Genomic DNA, 24,914 nt, shown 5'->3' on the forward strand with positions numbered 1-24,914 from the left:
CTCCTTTTTCAAATGGTCAAGTCAAGTAGTTGTAGTTAGGAATGTAGGTGGGATGTTGTATTTGCAGCCTCTGCCAGTCGCATGCAGCTCTCCCTGATCCCTGCAGATTCCCTCCTTGGTTGTTTATGACTGTTGATGTCGACAGCACTCTGGTCTGACTGTTTGTTAAATAAAACATACTGCTCAGATGGGAACTTGTTAGAGCGAGCTCACACACACTCTGGCTGCCTACTCTGGAGGGCACATATGAGCACATGCAGTTCCATTCACAGCAGAAAAGTGACTTGGGAACTGTTGAGCTAGCTCTTAGTATCTAAAGCAGGCAGTTGGAGAGTTGAGCAAAACTTGGTCTCGAGTCCAAGTTCTCAGTTTATTCCCCTGTCATGCCATCTGTCATGTTTAACATAAAGTGCCAACGTGTGGTTTCATAAATAAACAATAGTGCTAGGGTTAGCACGGACCACTTCCTGTTCCATTAAAGGATTAAAGTCACTTGAAATCCTACTGTGTGCAGGTCTGTGTACTTGTTAGGAAGCTTAAGGAGCATTTTTACCTGAAGAAGACTTTTTTCTGTGTTTTAGTACACTGACTCACAACTGTCTTCTTTGGTACCATGCTCATTCCTCTTTATTAACTGTGAAGCTATGCCACATGCTAAAATATGGCTCAAGGTCTACAGCTTTCTATATTTTATTAATAATCTAAAAATGATTTTTTAATAAAGAGGGGCCGAAGTTGTTTTCTGAAATCATTTTTAATTTTGAATGAATGCTTCCAAAACTTAACCCTATTAACATTGAAGCTTTAGCTTTAGCTCAGGTGTTAACATGTTTTCAATTCCTTAATCTTATATGCAATGAACTTAATTCCAGTGGATTCTGAAGTGGAGAACAGGAACCTTGGGCTGATATACGACAAATACGATAAACTTCACAGTAGTGCTCACATAATCAACAGTGTTAGGATTCAGACATCCGTTTCGCCCTCCGACCACTAGAGAGAGCCATCTCCAGAGTTTTTAACTTTCCCTAGATTGTATTCTTACTACATCTCCCATCAGCCCCAGCTTAATATCCAGGGGCCTTCCACCATCTGTTCTGCGTTCAGTAATAATCACCAGAGTATAAAATAAGGCACCGGGCTTTGCTGAGTGCAAAGTATTGTTTTGCTATTGCATTCAGTCTGAGTAGTTACCTTACCTACAGACCAAAAGTTTGGACACAACTTCTCATTCAAAGAGTTTTCTTTATTTTCATGACTATGAAAATTGTAGATTCACACTGAAGGTGTCAAAACTATGAATGAACACATGTAGAATGATATACAAAAAAGTGTGAAACAACTAAAAACATGTCATTTTAGGCTCTTCAAAGTAGCCACCTTTTTCTTTGATTACTGCTTTGCACACTCTTGGCACTCTCTTGAGGAGCTTCTAGAGGTAGTCACCTGAAATGGTCTTCCAACAGTCTTGAAGGAGTTCCCAGAGATGCTTAGCACTTGTTGGCACCTTTTGCCTTCACTCTGCGGTCCAGCTCACCCCAAACCATCCCGATTGGGTTCAGGTCCGATGACTGTGGAGGCGGGGTCATCTGCCGCAGCACACTAACACTCTCCTTCTTGGTCAAATAGCCCTTACACAGTCTTGAGGTATGTTTGGGGTCATTTTCCTGTTGAATAATAAATGATAGTCCAGCTAAATGCAAACCGGATTGAATAGCATGCCGCTGCTAGATACTGTGGTAGCCATGCTAGTTCAGTATGCCTTCAATTTTGAATAAATCTCCAACAGTGTCACCAGGTGGGAACCAGGCATGTAGAGTCCATCCGTTCACCTTTTCTTTGTTTCACAAAGACAGTGGTTGGAACCAAAAATCTCAAATTTGGACTCATCAGACCAAAGCACAGATTTCTACTGGTCTAATGTTCATTCCTTGTGTTCTTTAGCCCCAAAAAGTCTCTTCTGCTTGTTGCCTTTCTTTAGCAGTGGTCTCCTAGAAGATATTCTATCATGAAGGTCTAATTCACACAGTCTCATTTTAACAGTTGTTGTAGAGATGTGTCTGCTGCTAGAACTCTGTGTTCCATTGAACTGGTCTCTAATCTGAGCTGCTGTTAACCTGCCATTTTTGAGGGTGGTGACTCGGATGAACTTTTCTCCGCAGCAGAGGTGACTCTCGGACTTCCTTTCCTGGGGAGGTCCACATGTGAGCCAGTTTCTTCGTAGGGTTGGTTTTTGACTCCACTTGGGGACACTTTCAAAGTTTTTCCAATTTTTCGGACTGACTGACCTTCATTTCTTAAAGTAATGATGGCCACTGGTTTTTCCGTACTTAGCTGCTTTTTTTTTGCCATAATACAAATTCTAACAGTTTATTCAGTAGGACTACTGACTCTATAATTTTCATAGTCATGAAAATAAAGAAAACTCTTTGAGTTTCCAAACTTTTGGTCTGTACTGAACTTGCCGTGTTTGGATACTTATGCCTATTCTGACGCCGGTTTGCCTTGCCCCTGCCATTTAACCTATTGAACGTGGATTCAAACGCCTTCACCTTTTCGTCACAATCAACTGATTTAAATTGATTGCATAAACAGTTGAAGAGTTACGTTATGTTAAGGAGTGTCTTATTTAGGTGATATTTTTATACTTTATTCATCCCACAATGGGAAATTCTTCCGCATTTGACCCATCCCCTGGGGGAGCGCAGTAGCGTTTAGGGTCTTGCTCAACATCACTGGGTGATGTTAATTGCTCGCCATTGATATGGTAATTGCGCTACCTGGATTCCTGCGTGGCAGCCTTCTACCTAACCAACTGAGCTACCCAGCTGGTTGGTAGCCGGCAGCATCTCAGATGTCATAGTGTTGAAAAAGGTCCTTCTGAAAATGTGTACCACCATCAGAATTTGAAAATAAATACCACCATCAGACTGAGTGTGTACATATATATATATATGTATAACGAAATAACGCCCCTCTCACCCTTCCGTGGGTGGTTTCAAACCCAAGCTCGGGTCCCCTACCAGAGGCCTGGGAGCTTTGTTTTTTGAAATGGTTTATTTCAAGCAATTAAGTACAAATAATACACAACAGCAATATAATCATCAGTTATACATTCATACAGTAACTAATCAAACTTAGGATAATTATACATATTAATAAATATTGCTTGAAAGGGAGTGGAAGGAAGCGAACTTATATAATCCCACCCCGTTATACTGTAACCATTTTATTACATGATTTATCAATATCCGGTTCCCAGTTTTTATCAGACAGAATTAAAAATCATAAGATATCGATAAAGCACATGACAAAGATGAATTACTTAAGTATTACGTCAAAAATAACTATTTTAGAAATCAACATGGCAAATGCAGATCAGTCATCTGAATTATATGCAGATTATGTTACTTATAAAAGCCATTCATATGAATAAAACATAATACTATATCAGTAAAGTAGACACAACACTGTTTCAGGAATTTTCATAGCAAAATTTCATCAAGTATCAAAAGTTAAAAACATGTGCAAAATTATGCTACATTAGGAAAGATTTTTGAATCAATTTATCAATTTTTGGAGAAAGTGAAGTAATATCATTAAAAGTCAATCAATTTAACAATTTTCAATAAGTGATTAATCATTTGTTTTACTTTTTTTTTAATATTTCTTTTGTATTTTTATTTTTATTTTTTTTTTATATTAAAGTAATGCTGTAGGGGGAAAGTAAAATGGGTCCATAACTGTCGATTGTCCAAGGTTGGTAGTTATTCTTTTACTGATAACAGCCGTACTTCTGGGTTTAAACAGAGTTAATAGTTCTCTTCGATGTTATGACTGCAGACATTAGATTCAGGTCCATATCCTTCTTCAGCTGATATCAGCGACGGTGAAAGTTGAGGTCAAGTTGTCTGCAGGTCAGAACTCTCTGCTGTTATTCAGGTTACGTCAGACATACAGAGAAAGTGAGGAATCCACGTGTCATATTTCTTGAAATTATTTAGCTCTTTGGTTTATTACTCCATGTTGTTTCAGACGACCATGACCAAACACTTCTCAAAGTCCTTCATGGTGGTCACAACCAGAACCTTGGACCGGTCCTCTGGACCGAGCGGTTTGACGTAAATCCTGCTGCCTTTAACCCAAGTGTTCTCAATCTGCTTACGCTTCCTGAGAAGCCGTGCATGTTTTGAGATTTCAGCATTCCTTCTGGTCAGATGGTCGTTCAGATAAGCAGCAGATCCCTTCAGATTCCGTCTCCTTTCTCCTGGGGAGCAGGTGGCAGGTCTCGATGGTATTGAGATCCAGGGAAATCCCTTTAGATGTGAGAAATGAATGTATTTGCTGCTCAAGAGACTCTGCACCGATCTCCGTATTAGCACTGTTAGCTACGCTAGCGCTAGCATTAGCAGTGCTTGCTCCTGCATTCAGTTTCGCTTGAGGCTTGATGATCGATACTCCAGTGAGAATGACATTATTCATCTTTACTTGCTGTTCCACATCGTCCAGTCTTTTCTCCAGAATCTCGACCCGGTTTTCTCGCTGCTCGTTTTGAGCCCGAAATCTTCGGAACTCTTCCATCATTTCCCAAAGTGGCGTTAGCTTAGCCGACACTTGTTCCATAAAACTTTTCAGCGTTTCTTGAATAATGTCAAGAGTCTTTTTGAGGTCTTCGTATTCCTGGGGTTTCTTCGGGGGCAAGGTCAGCTCTCTTTTTTGGGGAAAATCAACCTTTTAAGTAAATCGAAGATAGTTGTATTCGCAGAGGCACGCCACACGCCCTGCCCGTAACCCGGAACCGGAAGATTTAGCTTGAGGGTCCTGCGCAGTATCTTAGCTGTTCCCAGCACTGCGCTTTTCTGGACTGAGAGGTCTGAGGTCTTTTACAGGGATCTGATGTAGCCACTCCTCCAGCTTAGGGGTTACTGCCGAGAGTGCTCCAATTACCACAGGCACCACTGTCACCTTCACTTTCCAGGCTTTCTCCAGTTCTTCTCTGAGTCCCTGGTTATTCGCCAGTTTCTCATGTTCATTCTTTCCTCTGTTTGTTTCCCATTTTGACCTTGGGGTTTTCTGTCTGTCTGTCTGTCTGTCTGTCTGTCTGTCTGTCTGTATTTTAACTGGGTTAAAAGTCAATCAATCAAATAAACACGGCAAAAAAATACATTTTTTTCCAATTCTTTGTGCCACAGGTAATATATAAATGGATAAAATTTACTCTGACATACTTAAGAATACCATGATATAGGCCATTTGAACATGTCTGCTAAGCAAACCCCAAACATTTTCATTTTTGAAGCAAAAAATATAATAAAATAAAAGTTTTTCACCTGAAAGGGCATTGTAACAATCATTTTCTAAAAAAAAAAAAAAAAACAAAGTTAAAAGGATGCCCTTTGAACTGCAAAAACATTTGAATCCAAGTGTGCAATATTAAAACAATGGTTTATGGTTTACACAGAAGCGATTTTTTAAATTTTATTTAGTATTATAAACATAGTGCTCAAGTAATTACAACCATACAAACTTTACAGGAAACAAAAAATAAAGTCAAAATATACCATGAAAATTGTTTCGCTTAGTTTTAAGTCAACCCAGTTGTCCAAGCCTCAGGAGTCCAATTAGCTGCAGCGCTTTCAAAAGTTACAGGTTGATTACGCTGCAGACCTTAACAGGAAAGTAAGGAAAAAAGAGTTGGAAAAATAAAACTTTAGGTTGAAACAGCATAAAGAAATCTCCCAAAAATCTAATTTATCTTTCTGGCTTGCCAGTGCCATCTTTCTAAATTTACTGGATTAAAGCTAATTGCGATAGTGAGGTTGTGACATCTGGGAGTTTCACTTCACGCCACATGTTCACCATCAGCCTTCAGTGTTCACTTTGGCAGATTCGATTGACTCCAGGGTTATTTTCTTCGGACAAGTAACTGTATTTAGAAAGCATGCATGCTGGATAAAATGAGCCTTAGAACAAGGGTCTGAATTTTCTTGTAAATAAAACTCTTGCATGGTTCACTTGGAATGGGAATGCAGACAGACTTACTATGGACCAAAGAGCAGAAAGAAAATTGAATGCAATAAAGCAACCTGAATTGTGAATCGCAATGTGCAAGTCTTAAACTCATTTAATTTAAGTAAAAGCTTTAGAAGGACTACAAAGTGTAGTCGAGGTGAAGGCTCCTATAATTATATAAAAGTGAAAATGACCAAGACAACCCAGTTTTTTCTTCATTTTCTGGTCAGAGTTTGTTTGTTGCCTCCAACTGACCAGCCAGCCGTTAGAACTTCAGAATAAAGTACCACATCCAAATTTTTTTTGGAGCATTGGGATGAACAGCTCTACTGTCCTCCATAAGACAGTATTAAATCATCATTAAATGACATTTCAAAAAAGTGACCAAATGTAGCACTTTTGACGTAGGGCATGAATTTTAAAAGTTGAGCAAGGATGTTTCACAGCTGTATTCCAATGTATGAAAGACTTGGTGTCACATAATTAAGGCAATAATACTGCAATTCCAGTATTTTCACGACCATAAGGCGCACTTAAAAGTCTTAGATTTTCTCCAAAATGTAGGAGGGCCCTATGAGTCACACTGTCCAGAAGAACAAGACTAACACGGTAGTGATATGCATAACAGGGCATGAAAAGTCGGCCTTTATTATTGTGGGAGGCAGCACCGCGTGAGTTACGATACGATTTGTGAATATATTGTTGATGCTTGGGCTAACGTGTTGTGGGATGTGTGTGTGCGTGCTAATAGCGGTGTGTCTGACCTCGCACGATGCAGGAAGGTAGGGGGGGGAGCGCGTCTGAGTGGAGCACATTCAAAGCAGTAAAGGTTCAACACGTGTCTGCTTGCACTGTTCTTCGAGGTATTTGATGGATTTTTGGATGCTGATTTGTGCCTGAAAAAAAAAATCACATCCAACTCAGTTTTGCTCTTGCTGGCTTTTTTAAAACACACTAGCCTGCATGTTTTACTGGTATGTTTTAACGTGCTCGTTCCCTAGCACCCGGTGCGCCTTTTTGTATGTGTTAAATACTGAAAAATCACTCATAACTGAGACTGCGGCCCATAACCAAGTGCGTGCCATCCATACGTAGTAACAAATCTGAGTCCCTCATAGGTCAAAGTTCAACTGGATTAACTTTCAACATGTGTTCAATGGACGTGTGTTTTGTAACGTAGAGCCCAAAAGTAGACTTAAAACCGTATGTAGTGAGATGTGAACATGAGGCTTTTGAATGCTGAAGCCGAAAACGCGCATCTACAAATGAAAGCCTTTTCATTGAAAGTGGGCGCTTGTATACATGTTGCCGGGGCGGTGTGAACGATGCTTAAAAACCACAATAAGACCTGAATTAATTAAATGTGAATATATTTACAGTAGACTCAAGAAAACACATGCAGTACAAATACAACTCCGTCAGCTGTACACTGTAAACCCTAACGAGTTGACAGAACTTAAAAATTGTTTTGTAACAGATTACACAATAGTTTTTAAGTTATATTATTAAATCTTTTAAGTTAACATTTATTAAAATTTATATTGTCAGTTAGCTTAAATTTGTATTATTTCATATTAAAAATATTAAGATTCCTCAACTTACAAAAGAGTGATTATTTACTCAAAGTTTTTAATTTTTTCCAACTAAAAAAACACTTTAACTAACTATATTTTTATAATATTACTCAACTCATAAAATATGTAAAATTCACTCAAATGTTTTATAAATTCTCTAACTCATTAAATGTGTAGCATTGAAAATATTTAAAATTCTTCAGCTAAAAATGTTTCTACTTGAAATGTATTCTAAACAGAGGTATTGATACTGCCCCACTACAAGATTTAAAAGCTAACATTGATAAAAACCAACAAACATGAAAGCCACACAATAGCGATTGCTTAATACACTTTTTTAATTGCTCTTTTTAAAAAAAAAAGCACAGATATCAAGAGGATGAAGAAACAATCAGTGAAATAAAACTGCATTATAAGAGTGCCACACAACATATTGACAAAAAGTGTTGGTTTTGTATTGTACGGCAGAAAAAGCAAATGATCTCAACAAAACACATTAGTAGCATAACACTTAAACCAACAAATAGTCCATTCTGGAAGGCTCACTCAACGAAACATTCTTCAGCGTCAATAAATGTCCTTTCAGTGGTTTGCTGTCGTCACGGCTCATCACAGCGTTCTGAATAAATGTGAAGGCAAGTTCAAGTTTTTTGGGGTTCTGTAGGTCCAGAGCATAGATGTCCCAGAAGAGTTAGAAGAGATTAGTCAGTCAGATCTGTGGGACCACTGACGGCAGCATCAGGAGCGTCACCACGACAACTGAGAGGAGAACCACAGCAGTGTCTGTGAGGTCTGGTATTCTGGAAAATACAAAACAAAAAACACAGATGAGTTCAGACCCTCAAAGATATTCATCACACTAATGTCCAAAACTGACATTCCTGCCACCTGTCAATGTGAATCTTTTCATGCTAACATTCTGTTAGCTTTTAATCAACTGGCTGTGATGCTTTAAGGACCAACTCCAATTAAAATTGTGTTTTTAAAAAGTTCTTTAACATTTTTCTGAAAAGTGAGGACATTTATAAAATAATTTAAGACTAAAGCTTCATTTTTCTTTATTCATATAATGATGGATCAGGAGCAGAAAAGGTAAACGAAAAGGTTCCCGCTCCCTCCAATCAGCAGTCCCTGATGTTCGCCTTTCATCTTCCGTCTCATTCTTAAAACCATTTAAAAATATCACTCAGTTTGCAAACTACAAACAATTGCCTATTTATTATGTCACTCGATAAAATTTCAATCAATATTAAAGGATTAGAGAAAATCATTGACAGGGAGTCGTGTGCACTTACAGTACAGGTCTTGAAGAAGTTGGAGGCATCTTCATGCAGATAAACAGGAAGTGCATGGAGGACACGTGCCCGTCTCCTGTTCACATCACGCTGGTCCTAAAAGAATAAAAAGAAATGTACATTACCATTGAAGCAAATGCAGAGCAAACACTTCCAATATTTACTTAAGGAACTTTAAGAAATAATAAAATGATACCTTTTCTAGATGTCTATTTCTAGTAAGAGGACAATGTAGTGTTTATGGCATGATCCACTTCAGGTCAAAGACCCAAAGTCATTTTTAAGGCAAGTTACACCTTGGCTTCTCACTGGTGTTTACAAATGATTTGTTATCCGTTTTTGAATTATGCACATTAGAAATTCACCTTGAGGTCATAAATCCTAACCAAGCTGGCCAGTTCCTGTCTGTTTTGGTGGACTTTGGCTCAGAAAAAGGCAGCTTTAAGTTCCACAAACATGTAAAAACTGCACAATTTCCTCTGACTGCATCTACTCTACATAAATCCATTTCAGATCTTGACAGATGGGTTTTCATGGTTTCAAATGATGGAATGGTGCTAATGCAACATTATTGTATTATTGTATTCCAAAGTGTCTCCACATACATGGCAGTGGAAACACCTTGGAATAGTGGCTATGTAGTACTGCAGTATTATATGTAGTACTGCATAGTGCTCAAGTAGCAGAACACAACTTGCACCTCCATTCCATTGTGCCACCTTCAGCCTGCAATCTAAATATGTTTAGTTAAATTGTAAATAATTTCAACTCTATTTCTATTTGGCTAGTTAAAATGTGCATAAATGTTTCCGTGCTGCCATATCAATCTAATAATGGTAATAGTTCAGGATGAATATATTAAATAAGTATAAAACTCACCCACTTGACGGCTCTTTTCTGGTGAAATGGTGACTTTCTGGTGAACTCTCTGAAGTTCAGTATCTGAAAAAGTCCAAAAGAGATTTTTCAATGTTAAAGAAAAATATTTAAATTATATTCTGATCAAAACATTTATTGCACTACACAAACTATTGCATTTTTTTGTTTTTTTTTAATAGCTCTAGACAAATAACTGATCAGGAGACAAGTTTAAATTATATTCTGATCAAAACATTTATTGCACTACACAAACTATTGCATTTTTTGTTTTTTTTTAATAGCTCTAGACAAATAACTGATCAGGAGACAAGTTACCTCGCTGGCCTTGGCGTCTGCCTGGAGGTGAAACACTGAACACTCTTGTAGTTCGGTAACTGAACACAACAGGAACACGTTGATTAATTTATTTTTTACAAAAACCTTTCTTATAGAGTTCAGTGATTTAAAAAAGCTTAAAGCTGCATTCAAAACCCAATGCTTCCATGTAGCAACCAGACTTAAAACTTTTGGCGGTAGCTCCTCCCACACAACCGTTAGAGGCTTTGAGTGACATTTTTGGACATGTGTCCAGCAGAAAACTTTAGCCACTAACAAAGGCCTCCAACACGAATTTCACACGCAGATCACATTTAGTGTGATTGCAGCATAACAGATCATTTCTACCTCTGAAAAAACTCATCACTGTCGTAACTTACGGGCAGAAACGCATTTTGGGTTTGGCTCGCCATACGTCTGCTCTGCTATGACGAACTAATGAACATTTGTCACATTAAGCTGTAAAACCATCGTAACACACGTATGTTTAAACAGTAAAGCACATTTACGGTAGTATAAGAGCATTTTTAAAGCATTTCATTCAAAATAGTAGTGTAAACCGTCGTGAACGATAATCAACTTACCAAATTAAATCAGGGCTGAAGACAAGACGGCGCCACTGAGGAAAACATCAGCGATGAGGCGGATGGAAAAAAAAACGAGGTTGGGGCGTCTTGAAGCTGGGCAAAAGCGCAACGCATTGCAGAAAAATAAAATGCTTGATTTTCAATTTCAAACGTCGCATACTCGCATTCGGCAAATCCAACATGGCCACCTGAGATAACGTTGAGAAAACGAAAGACCCTCCCACCAGTACGTGATGACGTCATGACGCTACTTCAGGGATCTTAAAATTTTTGAGTGCTAGATACAAATAAGCTTTATAATATTGAGCACTGTTAAGTTAAATTTGGAAAAATGTTGATAGAGCTTAATACTTTATAGTTGAATCAACTACAAAATGACATTTAAGTTGTGTAGCCTTAATAGTTATGAGCCAATACAACTGTTAGGGTTTACAGTGTAGAGACGTTCCTCTTTCTCTGTCTTTCTTGGTTTTTTCCAGGCAGTGAGTTCCTCCACAGTAAGGGAAGGGAGTCTGTTTGTGTACCAGTGGGTTTTCTTGTGTTCCAATATCCAATAGCTGAGTTTTATGTGGGATTTTTGGTTTTCTTTTTTTACAGTACTGACATAAGTGCTGGGCTGTTTTTCATTTCAGTACCTCACCATCCCTCTCTTGGGGGTAGGCACAATTCCCAGGTGGAAGAAAGAGAAATTGGACAGTTGGTTTCACAGTCAACCATCATGGCTCAGTGTTAAGTTGTGATAGTGAACGACAGACATATATTTAAAGAACAGGATAAAATAAACAGATTGAGTCAATTTCTGAAGCCTACCTGCAGCAAGGATTCTCCCTTTGAGCTCCCACATGCACACACGATTTTGCGTTTTTCCCTGCATACTTAAACACCTGGAAGTTGTGATGATATGTCCCGAGATGAAAAGTAATTCTCGCTATACTTCTGAAAGGTATGTGGGGCCAGTAAAAGAGTTAAAGGGCCTACATCATGCTTTTCTTAAATCTATCAGAGTAAACAATATCCATGTAATATGTTACTTTTGCCACACTAAAGAACATACAAGTTATTTTTTCCTACCCTGAAGTAAGATGATTTGATCTCTGAGGCACCACCTTAATCTCCTTTGGGGGTACGTATATATATATATATATATAAATATATACATTTTTCAAAATAATTATTTTGATGGCTGTGAGTTGATTATAAAAACCTCTGTATGCCATTTCTCTTTATCCTTGACATTCTGCCTGTTTTGTTCTTTTGCAATTGTTTCTTTTTTTGCTTCCAATAACTGCAAAGAAATTTAAGCAGCATCTTCCTTTCAAATATGGTGGAAAATATACTTTTGATGAACACACATCAGCAGCTTTTGGTTGAAGGTTTAATATTCCTTCATCCTACTGTTTCCAGCCTTTGTGTTGCTTTTTTTTCAACTTTTGGACAATGATTTAACTATAATGGAGAAAATTACACCTTGTTTCATTTTTGATAACCCCATGCCATTCTATCCATCTTGATCCTGTTGGTTCTGTTTGGCTGTAGTCTATGTTGTGTAGTTTCTTGTTTCTGTCTAAGTGTTTTACTGTGATCTTGCACTGTTCCTCATCCTTCACTTATCAAGTCTGCACTGTTTATATTTGGCAAAAAAATCTGCTACACCTCTCCCCCTACAGCAACCATCATTCACACCATGACTATTAATATACGCTGCATCATTTATTGATAAGAATTTACCTCCAATAGACCAATACCCTGAACACTTTGCAGTCATGCAATTGTGCTTTCTGATCATTTAATATGTAAAAAAGTTTAAACTCTGGATAAACTGTTTTTAAACTATTTGTTTCACAATATTCTAGCATGTAAAAAATACATTAGTTGCAAAACAACAAGCATCAGAGGAGCAACCATTGCCTGTATAAGAGAACTGGACCGAGTGAGTGTGACATCACTCAGAGAAAATGTGTACTTGCGGTTCAAAGGAAATAAAATAGATTTTTTGCCATTTTTTTAAGTGATACAAAAATCGCAATTTTTGAGCTCAAGATCGTCAGTAGTTAGTGATAAGTCCGAGTTGGTCTGAGTCTCCATTTCTATGGCATCCACCCTCACCAGTCAAGAATGAACTTGTTGGAAGGCCATAATCCCTACCATTTGAAAGCAGAAAACATAAAACCTGCCAAACGTTGGATGCAAGACCCCATACTTTTATTGAGGCATCTGAATGGCCAGTTTATGTGAGGAAAACATACATTAACGCGGAGGCAACCGTCCTCCGCTTTGCATCGGATGGTTCAGGCTAGAACAACTGAGTAATAGCTGTTTATTTCTCAATAGAAGTCTATGGGGTTTTAGCTTCTTGGAATCAGCGGGTACTGTATGTTTGGAACGAGAGGGAGGAGTAGTCACTCAGTCCAGTTCTCATATACAGTTAATGGGACCAGCTAAGGTTCCTATCTTCACAGATAAACTGAACTTATTTGTCTCATGTAAAATTAGTTTTGACTCTGTCCGTAGTCACTTTCACTATAACAACTTAGTTTTCACAAAGACCAGTATAACATCAAGGCACTTCAGGCATTTCTGTAGTTAGGACAACATAAGTCAAACCCACGGCTGCATGAAGAGCTTTCCTGCACTTACTTTGGATAAGTTAGACACAAGTATAATTAAAAAGTTTTCCCCACCATCAGTCCAGACTGATGGACCTGTGTCACAAATTGTTCAATTCCCTTAAAACCCCAAGCGCCTGTCAGAGCGAGGACTTAAAGCCAGCACTTGAATACATCATGAGGCCAGTTATGCAAGAATGCATTGTGGAGTGGTAAAACTAAGCATGTATGTGCCTGCAACACTTAGACACACATTTCCCTCTGGGGCAGTGTAGCCCTGTGGAGTTTTCAGGCATCATGCCATTAGTCTTATTTACTTTTAATGTGACAGAGACAGAGAACACCACACCGCTGGCTTTTATTGCAAAGCCTTGAGAAAGTGGGGGTCATGCATCAACCTCTGTCTCTTTCTCTGTCAGTCTTATGCATTGTTCCCCCTTTTTCCATCCATCAATTCCCCTCCTTTCAGTACTGAGAGTATACATTGTCTTAAGTTCACACATGGCTCAAAGAAGCTTCTTCCCCAACACCTCCCCTTCTCTTATCAGTCTCCGTTTTCAACAATAATTCACTTAATGGTGGCATTTCCAAGTCTACAAATGGAAGAGATTTAATTGGAAAGCATAAGGGAGGTGGAGCTGTTTATTGTCTGCGGTAGAGGCTGAAGGAGAGACGCTTGGTGATGGAGATGGAGAGATTGAATTTGCAGAACAGTGTCTAAGAAATACAAATGCTCTGCCTGGAGCGAAGCGGGTTGTTGATATGAAATGCAGCTGAGGAGGTGGGGAAGGCCACAGAGTGCAGTTAATGTCTTCACCCTCATCGCCCACTTCTTACCAGACCTCATAATAAATGCTATAATATTTGGTCTCCTATATTATTCATCCTTCTCCTTGTGTTAAATTATTTATTAACATATTTTTAGCTAAAAGGAGAGGAAGTTGATGATCTGAAGCCTCCCAAACACACTGGATTATGGTGCTGGATGCGCTCAAGGCATTGAAAGAATGGTTTCACACCTCTTCCACATTTCAGATCTTTTATATTACCTCAAGGCTTATATGAAATCCATGACAATATGTTTTTGCTCAAGCATAACCCTACCTCTCAGAAAATTTCTGGTGGTCCCAGACTCTGGCTGTTCATAAAATGTTGGCACATTCACTGCCCTTTTGACTGTTCCGAGGAGCTACACAAATGTTTTCCATCCGTATTCTATTCCTGTGCAGGGTCACAAGGTTGCTGGAGCCTATCCCAACAACTTGTAAAGGAAAGGTAGGATACATCCTGGAAGGGTCATTATAAATTAGAGGTAAGATCTTAAGCCCGTGTCAGAACCCGAATTTCGGGTTGGGTCGGACACTAAATGACAATCATTACGTTCGGGTCTGTTCGGGCCGGGCTGTATGTCAGAATGGTTACCGCACGAACCGAAAGGCACAGCCAGCTTCTTCTTACTCAGAGGGAGAACATTCACTGAACGCACACACACACAGAGGTAGAGCCCGCCCCCTCCCGCCAGTCACCAGCCCACCGTTGGTGACCGATGGTTTTAGAGAGTCAAGATGGCGCCGGTGTGCTTGGCTAGCCTTCTGTCTCTACGAGTGTTGTTTGTATTTGCGCTTTGTTTACTGACTTTAGTGACGAATGTCAACTTGTTGCTGATCTACGATCGCCAAACTCTTCTGAATCTACGTCCCCCTTTCAGAAACCCGTTTCAAAATCCGCTTCAACTTAAATTCCCCGGGCAAGAATCGCGCTGTCCCCCGCTTTTCTCAAGCATACCAGCTCACCTGTATCGTGCTCCGCTTCCGCGATGGCGGCGCAGGCGGCGAGGGAGACGTAGCGGTTTACTGGTGAAACTGAAAGCTGTACGTTGTACGGACCCGGTCGCTCCCTGTTTGGTTTCTCTGGTCGGCGTGGACGTGGAGCTGCGGGGCCGTCGACCCACCTTGCCGTACCTCCGCAAGCGGGGGAGAGGCCTCCACAACCTGCGGCAGCTTCCTCGCGCTCTGCCAATGAAGGGCACTCCAATCCCGGCTAGGATGGCGCTCGTGAACGCTAGATCGCTAGCCAACAAAACCTTCATCCTAAAGGATTTCTTCGTCACCCATCGACTGGATTTCCTTTATGTAACTGAAACTTGGATCTCTGGAGACGACAGTAGCGCTTTCACTGAACTTTTACCACCGGATTGCTCATATTTAAGCGCTCCTAGATCGTCAGGTCGAGGAGGGGGTGTGGCCACCGTCTACAGGACCAGCTACAACTGTAAACAGGTGACTTTAACAAAGACCTACTCTAGTTTTGAGGCAAGCGTCTTTAAACTAGACCCTGCTCTCTCAATGTTTTGTGCTGTTATATACAGGCCGCCAAAATACAACAAGGACTTCATTGATGATTTCGCTGTGTTCTTGGCTGGAATAATGCCAAAATATGACAGAATTTTGATAGTTGGGGATTTTAATATTCATGTCTGCTGTCCTGATAAAGCACCGGCCAGAGACTTTTTGAATCTTATCAACTCTTTTAATCTTGTTCAACTTGTGTCTGCCCCTACGCAAGAACAGGGTCACACACTTGACTTAATTCTAACCCATGGCTTAACAACTTTCGACCTTGAAATCTGTGATGCTTTGTTTTCTGACCACATGCCTGTTTTGTTTAATGTACAGCTGCCATGTCACACAGTTAAATTTCCAGCCCCTTTTTTATGCAGTCGCACTATTAACTCCCATACGGCCGCACAATTCTCTGCAGCTTTTAACTCTACCATCATTTTACCAGAACATCAGAGCTGCAATTCAGATGTTGAGAACATGTCATCCTGCTTGTATTCAACCTGTCAAACTGTTTTAGACAGTGTAGCTCCACTAAAAACAAGGCTCTCCAGGTTGAGGTCTGAGCCCTGGTTAGATGAGACCACTCGTGCCGTCAGGCGAGAGTGCAGGAGAGCCGAGCGGAAATGGAAGAAAGACCGGCTGCAAGTTTCCTTCCAGTTGTTGAGAGGCAGCTGGCGATCTTATCAAAAGACCATGAAGGCTGCTAAAACTAAACATTTTTCAGACATCATTGCAAGCAACCAGCACAATCCTCGGGTTTTATTTAAAACCATTAACTCTGTTTTAAATGTTCCACAACCGGTCTCTCTTGAGAACTCAACTGAGGTTTGTGAGATGTTTATGACCTTTTTTATTGATAAAATCAAGAACATTAGGACCCTCATTAGCCCCCCCTCTTTCAGTCACTCCGTCTCCACCTCATGTTCTACTGTTCTCCACCGGTTTGAGCATGTCAGTCTGTCTTACTTGGAAAAATTAATTAGTCAGATGAAGCCATCAGGATCTCCCAATGATCCAGTTCCACCTCGTCTTTTTAAAGAAGTGTTTCCCACTCTGGCTCCCTATGTTCTCGATTTAATTAACGGCAGTTTAATTCATGGGAGTGTGCCTTCGTGCTTCAAACATGCAGTAGTAACACCACTTATTAAAAAGCCTGGCCTGGACTCCTCCATTTTGTCAAACTTTAGACCAATTTCTAAGCTCCCCTTCCTTTCGAAGGTTTTGGAGAAAATTGTGTACTGCCAGTTAACAACGTTTTTAGAGGAGAACAGCATCCTTGAGGTGTTTCAGTCAGGATTTAAACCCCGTCACAGTACCGAGTCTGCGCTATTGAGGGTTTCAAATGACATTTTTCTAGCAACGGATGCCGGTCACCATGTTGTTTTGGTTCTGCTCGATCTGGCAGCTGCCTTCGACACAGTTGACCACCAAATCCTTTTGTCTCGCCTGGAAAGCTGGGTGGGTCTTCGAGGTAGTGCTTTAGAATGGTTCAGATCTTATTTAAATGAGAGGAGCTTCTGTGTCCGTCTTGGACGTGCAGAATCCCGTAGAGCAACTTTCACATGTGGTGTACCTCAGGGCTCTGTTCTGGGGCCTCTTCTTTTTTCATTGTACCTGCTTCCACTTGGGTCTATTCTCCGCAAACACGGGATTTCATTCCACCTCTATGCTGACGACAGTCAGATTTACATACCGTTAAAACAGGAAGAAGCATATTCTGCTCACCAGTTACTAGAATGTCTTGATGACATTAAGACATGGATGTCATGTAACTTCCTGCACTTAAACCAGGAAAAAACAGAGGTTCTGCTATTTGGTCCAAGTGATGTCTCTAAGGCACATGTCGACTTAGGCGTTTTAAATGATCACCTGAAACAGACAGCAACAAGTCTAGGTGTGAAACTGGATAGCAATTTAACTTTTAATGCTCATATAAACTTAGTGGTGAAATCCAGTTTTTTTCACCTGAGACAACTGGCCAAGGTTAAACCTCTCCTCTCCCGCCATGACTTTGAGATTTTAATCCATGCTTTTATTTCAACACGTTTGGACTACTGTAATGCTCTCTATGTTGGGCTTTCCCAGAAATTACTTGCTCGTTTGCAGTTAGTCCAAAATGCAGCTGCCCGTCTTCTAACTGGTACACGGAAACAAGAACATATCACTCCCATTTTAGCATCTCTTCACTGGCTCCCAGTTCGCTTACGCATTGATTTTAAAATTCTCCTATTTGTTTTTAAATGTCTCCATGGACTCGCCCCAAAATATTTGTCTGACCTGATTCAGGTGTACAATCCCCCCCGCTCCCTTAGGTCAACAAATCAGACACAGCTGGTCGTCTCGAAGACCAGGAGAAAACTGAGAGGTGACCGAGCCTTCTCAGTCTTCGGACCAAAAATCTGGAACGAATTGCCCCTGTACCTCAGACAGATAAACTCACTCAGTATTTTTAAATCTGCTCTTAAAACATATTTTTTCACTTTGGCTTTTAACTGAGTTGGGATCCGGACCTATTTTATGTGTTTTATGCTTTATATTTTTATGTGCTTTTATTAATTTTTGTATTGTTCAGCACTTTGGTGAACCTTGTTCTGTTTAAAGTGCTTTATAAATAAAGTTGAGTTGAGTTGAGTTGAGTTGATTGACATAAACTGTGGTCCAGCAACTGGTGGAAAGAGGGGGGCGCCGGCCACCCGCAGCTCTGCGCACGTGTCGTGAATGTAATCTTCCCTCCGCAAGTCTGCATCTATTTTGTTTAGGTATCCCCGATATGGAGCAGCAAGAAGTCAAGGATAAACTTAAGACAGGGGAACTGAAAAGGCAAACACGCACCGCGGCTGCAGAATTTGTCCGCGTAATGAAGCGAGTGCGCATCAAGATCTCTCTTTCACTCTCTTTGTCTGCCCTCTTATTCTGTGTTCCAGCGTTATTTCGTTGTGCAAATGCATTTATCATGTAGGGAGGAACCTATGCGCAGCGCTTCCGGCGGATCTCTAAGCCACAACAGCAAGCTTGACTACGCGCGCGGCTGCAGCGACCACTCTCTGTTCGAAAGAAAATAACTTTCATGATCATAAAAATATGTAGATTATTTTACCTTTAAGAAATCTGGCGTTTTTTTTTTTCTGCCAAAAATACTATGGGATAAATTGAAATTTCGGGTTTGCTTCGGGCTCGGGCCTGCAAATCAAGTTAATTGGTCGGGTTCGGACCGGGTTCGGCTTTAATGCCCGCGGGCCTGTGTCGGGTAGGGCTGGATTTTTTAGGCCCGATCTCACCTCTACTATAAATATCATATAAGATAAGCCCTGAGTCCGAACTGCCACTACAGGTGGAGACATGCTGTCCGTGGGCATAAAAGAGGCAAACCTGTGGTAGCCAGGAAGAATCAAGGATGTAGACCGCCCAATGAGCTAATGGAGCAAAAATGTTCATACACAATTATTTCTACGGGCATGCTCCATACAACAGCTTTTAGAGAACCCGTAAAAACAAGTAGGGATGATGTACATGTAGGTAAGAGGCAGGCCTGTCGTACGGCTATTTCATTTTTTCAACCTCCCAAACTCTGCACACTTTGCAAGGGACCCGTTAGCACTGTTGAAATGACGACTGTGTGCTCCTGGTCAGTAGCCTGACTGTTAGAATTTAGGAAATTAGTCAATCAGAGTGTAGTTTGTGTGGACATCCTTTGGGGCACTTATGGTGCAATCACACCAAACGCGATTTGGACGTCAAATTTGTGTGAAAGACCTTTCTTTAGACAAGTTTCAAATTTAAATCTGTGGGAGGAGCAACTGCCAAAAGTTTTTAGCCTGATCGCTGCAGGGATGCATTGACTGTTATGATGGGCCACTCCGCCTTGGCAGCTCATCTCAGCAGTGCAATCAGCTGATTTACTCCCCCTGTGCGCCTGCCTTCATATGGAGCTGCAGCATTTCAGTCAGTGTCATGTCGTCTTCAACTCTGTCCTGTCGCCAGGCCTTGAAAGTCTTATGCTTCTGAGCTGCCTTCCCTTTCCAGGTTTGCTTTCCACTGGTGCTGACCTGCTCTACAAAAGCATTAGCCATGTTTCCATGTCTGGGTTCATGAGATCATTCAAAGACTCCCAGTGCGGTGAGCTTCACCTTTGTCTGAATGACGCTGCTTTCAGCGGTACTTCCGTCTCTCTGTGACCCAGTTGATGATTTGCTGTCCCGCATTAGTGTAAGTGGAAAAACAAAATTAAACTTAGAATATCTTTTTATTTGTTTCAATGGAAAAAAAAAATTAAAAATGAAGTTTAAAAGAAGTTTAGGAGGAATTATCTTGTCCCTCATGTTGGTTTTGGACTCAATCTGCTGATCACGTCATCAACAGACATCACAGACATTTTCATCACCTCCCTGGAGTCCTGCCACGTCCCGGCCTGCTTCAAACTGTCTACCATCGTCCCTGTCCCCAAGAAGCCCAGCATAACTGGCCTCAATGACTACAGGCCTGTGGCACTCACGTCTGTAGTCATGAAGTCATTCGAGCGTCTGGTCCTCCCCCACCTCAAATCCTTCACCTCCCCCCTCCTGGATCCTCTGCAGTTCGCCTACAGAGCCAATAGGTCTGTAGACGATGCCATCAACCTGGCCCTACACTTCATCCTGCAGCACCTGGACTCCCCGGGAACCTATGCTAGGATCCTGTTTGTGGACTTCAGCTCTGCGTTCAATACCATCCTCCCCTCTCTGCTCCAGGAAAAGCTCCTCCAGCTCAACATGCCTGACTCCACCTGCAGGTGGATCACTGACTTCCTAATGGACCGGAGGCAGTGTGTGCGGCTGGGGAAGAATGTCTCCACCACCCAATGCATCAGCACAGGAACTCCACAGGGCTGTGTACTTTCCCCTCTGCTCTTCTCCCTGTACACTAACTGCTGCACCTCCAGCCATGACTCTGTCAAACTGATCAAGTTTGCAGATGACACCACCCTCATCGGACTCATCTCTAATGATGATGAGTCTGCCTATAGGAGGGAGGTGGACCGGCTGGTGTCGTGGTGCAGCATCAACAACCTGGAGCTGAACACCCAGAAGACAGTGGAGATGATAGTGGACTTCAGGAAAGTCACAGCCCCCTCACCCTGTCAGACTCTCCCATCACCCTAGTGGACTCTGTGCGTTTCCTCGGCACCACCATCACGCAGGACCTCAAGTGGGAGCCATCCATCTGCTCTCTCCTCAAAAAGGCCCAGCAGAGGATGTACTTCCTGCGGCAGTTGAAGAAAGCCCGGCTGCCGGCCCAGATGATGGTGCAGTTCTACACGGCCATCATTGAGTCCATCCTCACCTCCATCACCGTGTGGTACACTAGTGCCACAACCAGAGACATTAACAGGTTACAGCGTATTGTGCGCTCAGCAGAGAAGGTGATCGGCTGCAGCCTCCCATCTGTCCAGGAACTATATGTCTCCAGTACCCGGGGACGCGCAGGCCGGATAGCTGCACACCCTTCTCACCCTGGACATTACCTACTTAAACTACTCCCTTCAGGCAGGAGGCTAAGGTCCATCAGGACCAGAACCTCCAGACACAAGAACAGTTTCTTTCCCTCTGCAGTCAGACTCTTAAACGCCCTGTAACCCCCCCCCCCCAAATTTCCCTTCAATGTCCAATCAGTCACCAGCCCACTACCTGCACCTTGAACATTCTCAGTTTGCACTGTTTTGTCACTCCTTGCACTACTGACTATTTATATTTTGTTCTGTCCATTTCGTAAAAATTTTTGTTGTTTACTGTTCGTTCTGTTTTATGTTGCACATTTGCACCGAAACAAATTCCTACTCTGTGTAGCTACACAGAATATGGCAATAAAAACCTCTTGAATCTTGAAACACGTCCCTTGGCAAAGCTGAGTCTCTGGTTGGCAAAGAACATGCGTTGCGTCAACCAAAGTTCAGATTTTTGAACTATTGACACACTGCAACGCCCAAAACCCACTGCTGCCAAACTGACACACCATGAACGCACCTCAGCTCCCCTTGAGATGCAGTTGGCTCATTGACTATTCAGACAAACCAAAAACCTGCAGGACTTGTACGGATCTACCCCTGTAGGGGGTGCATGTAACTAGGGCTTAAATAATTTGTCCAGCTGTTATGGCTATCATTTATTTTTATTTTTTTTCTGCTACAGCTGCAGCTTTGAAATCAACTAAACCTCATTTTTTAGGGAAAAAAAGTCAGCATTTAAACCTCATTAATACTGCTATTTACAGTATTTTTTTTCTTTACATTTTCGTCTCCTAAGATAATGTTCTCCCTTTTAGCTTCAGTAAATTGACACTTTTTCTACTCACAGTTCGGTAAAAATAACTCAAATACTAAAAACAGAGTTTTTTTCTTTAAAGGAAAAGCTCCATTATAACTTAGTATTAAAATGTCTCAAAGGCAGGTATGCTTTAGCTATTAACCCATAAAAAATGTGTATTTGTGCTTAAAAGTGTTGATATAGAAAAATGTCTTTATACTAATGGATTTAAGCACTTTTATGCTTTTACTGGTTTTCATTTCTGGCTGTAAGCTCTTCACTTTGGTTCAGGTAAAAGCTAATTAGCTCTGGACACGCTTTAGAATGGGATTAGTGAAATCTTAAATATAAAACACCCAAAACCTGCCTATTTTTAAGGCTGACAAACTCAAACGTCATCTTTTTACAATATTGGATGCAGGGAGTTTCTTAGTTACCATTTTAAATGTTGAAGATGGATTTCTTCCAATCATTTCTCAGTGTTGTTTAAATGAACAATCAGAGGAGAAAATAGAAAGGCAATGGGTATAGTGAAAGTAGGAGTTCACATTTGTTCATGTTATGTTTCATGCAGACATAAATGTGTGTATTAACCCACAAGCTGTTTCTATAGGAAAATATGACAGTATTTAATGGACAGTATTGATACCACTTTGTCAATTTAGATTTAGGGGAAATGCAAAATATGCAGTGTTGCTATATTTTGCAATATATGACCACAAATAACAAATGATCAGAAAAACATCTTAAAGTCCCACTTCAATCTGTTTTAGAGGATTCCCAGAGGTCTTTTAATTATAATTATGCAGTTTTTAGGCAAAGTTGAGAAACTTGTCATTTTTACGACAGTTTCTACAGTGTGGCAGGAGTTCATTAAAAATTCCCCTGATTTGTGGGTGGTAGTGACTACCAATCATCCATCTGTATACGCTTTTTCCCACTGACTAACAGGGCCTCCCAACTTTAAGCGCTGCAACTAAAATGGCGAGCTATATGCCAGCTCGGATGAGGAAAATGAAGACGTACATGGATCTAGTTGTGCAAGTGGAGGCATCAGAATGAAGCGGAGCAGGGGGCTTGTGGCCCACCCATTGTAGTTTTTACGCAACAACTAAGCTTTTCAAAACTGCATTTCTTTCATCTAATCCAGATTCGCAATGATTTCAATGAATAGTCAGAAATGTAGATTTAAGCTTAATTTTCTTCATATGTCCTCCATCATGAGAAAAATGAAAAGTGTTAAAAACACCAAAAGTCTATCTTCCATCAGTGGGTCTTTAAAAGGTAAATACATGCTCGAACTTAATAAAAGCATAGGGTGTGCAGGTGATACACAAGTGCCCCTTTAAAGCTACACTCTGTCTAATATCCTTTGTCAGGATCCCTGTTGCGGACACAAAATGCAGGATGCAGGAATGCAGAATTAAAGTCTTTAATTCAGCACTGAACTGAATGAGAAACAAGGCTAGATTTCTCGTGAGACTCGAGAGGCAACACAAAACAATCTCGCAAAGAGTGGAGGAAACACACAGACTATATACACAGGTGGACTGATGACATGAGGGAACACAGGTGTAGCCAATAAGATGCCAGGTGGGAGAGAAAAGTAACTGCAAGGAAAAAAATCCCAGGAGACAATGAGCTGGAAACAGAGGATAACAACAAACTGAAAGATAATTTACACACCCCACCCTAACTACCCCACATTTATAGCAGTCAGGCTGCAAGCACGAAGGCACACTTATGACATGAACAACACTTTCTGTCATGAAATGACGTAAGTTCAGAATGACCCAAACGCTGGAACCCGGAAGGAGACTCGGACAGTGAGGTAGTGAGTGAAGTATTGCAGAGGATATCCAGGAGCGAAGCACGGAAGACCAGAGGACAGCGAACAGGGGCCTCATTTATAATTGTTGCGTACGCACAAAAGACGGCGTATGCCACTCTCCACGCAATAGTTGATATTTATAAAAAGAAAACTTGACGGGAAAATGTGCAGTCCTTCACGCAAGCTCTGACCCAGGCGTACGCACAAAAACGGGTGAAATGAGAAATGGCGACACCGTCGGCAGATGGAAGAAACACGTGAAAGTGACAGTGTGTGCCAAATCGTGCTGGCATGTGCTGTGCTACACAATGTGGCACAGCTTAAAAACGTGCCTCTACCCCCTGGCACCAATTGCTGTGTTGGCCCCTACCCTGAACCTCATCCCAACGCATTTGAGCCAAATGCTGCTGCTGTGCGCCAGCGTTTGGAAGTGATGCATCGCTTGTAAAGATCAACAAAAGGTGTGGAAAATATTATTTATTCAAGAATTCCATCATCGTGCAGTTTATTTCAGTCAGGGCAGTTTTGATTTCGCCCAACTCCTTGGCCACCTCTGTTATTGAATTAATGACTTCCCTCTGCATTTCAAGGACTGCATCGGTGAGGACACGTCCACTGCTGGGGGGTTGAGAGCCGCGTGCCGTGGAGACGCTGGGTCCAGACGGCTGCTCAGCTGCAGCATCGTAACCACTGGCCCCGCTGGAACATCCAGCAACTAAAATAAAATTGTTCTATCTTAATAAACTGTAATTGTGTAGCCTGCATACATGTGACTTGACTGCATTCATTTTAATTATTTCTCTCACCCGTGTCACCCGGTGCATCTGGCGCGTCGGCGCCCCCCTCCGCCTCAGTCACCACTCCACTTAAAAGGGATTCCCCAATAATAGCCGCCAGTCTCTCATCAAGAGGGGTCAGCTCCGGTGTTCCCTTTCCCCCACCCGTGGCAGACACACTCTGGCGATGCAGCGCTAGACGTCTTTTCGCCTCGACTTTGATGTCCGACCATTTCTTTCATTTCTTTTTTATTTCGGCCACGGTCCGAGGTTGTGAGGCTACAGCATTTACGGCGTCTGCCACCGTTTGCCACTCAAATGGCTTTTTGGCAGTAGTAATGCCCACACTGTGCCCTCCAAACAACATTTTTCTCCTCTTTTCCACCTCGCCAACGATAACTTCTACTTCACATTGATTG

General features: G+C 41.4%; 1 long non-coding RNA gene across 1 annotated transcript; it reads right to left on the reverse strand.

Moving 5' to 3' along the window:
- Nucleotides 1–7,940: 7,940 nt before the first annotated feature.
- LOC144988337 (uncharacterized) lies at nucleotides 7,941–11,761 on the reverse strand. The gene is made up of 5 exons (XR_013652206.1): nucleotides 10,660–11,761; nucleotides 10,076–10,134; nucleotides 9,761–9,823; nucleotides 8,882–8,977; nucleotides 7,941–8,386 (listed from the first exon to the last, which is right to left on the reverse strand). It is a non-coding gene; the product is annotated as an uncharacterized LOC144988337 (long non-coding RNA).
- Nucleotides 11,762–24,914: the final 13,153 nt, after the last annotated feature.

This window comes from Oryzias latipes, chromosome 20, assembly GCF_053564925.1.
Source record: "Oryzias latipes strain Hd-rR chromosome 20, Olatipes_Hd-rR_3.1".
NCBI lineage: Eukaryota > Metazoa > Chordata > Actinopteri > Beloniformes > Adrianichthyidae > Oryzias > Oryzias latipes.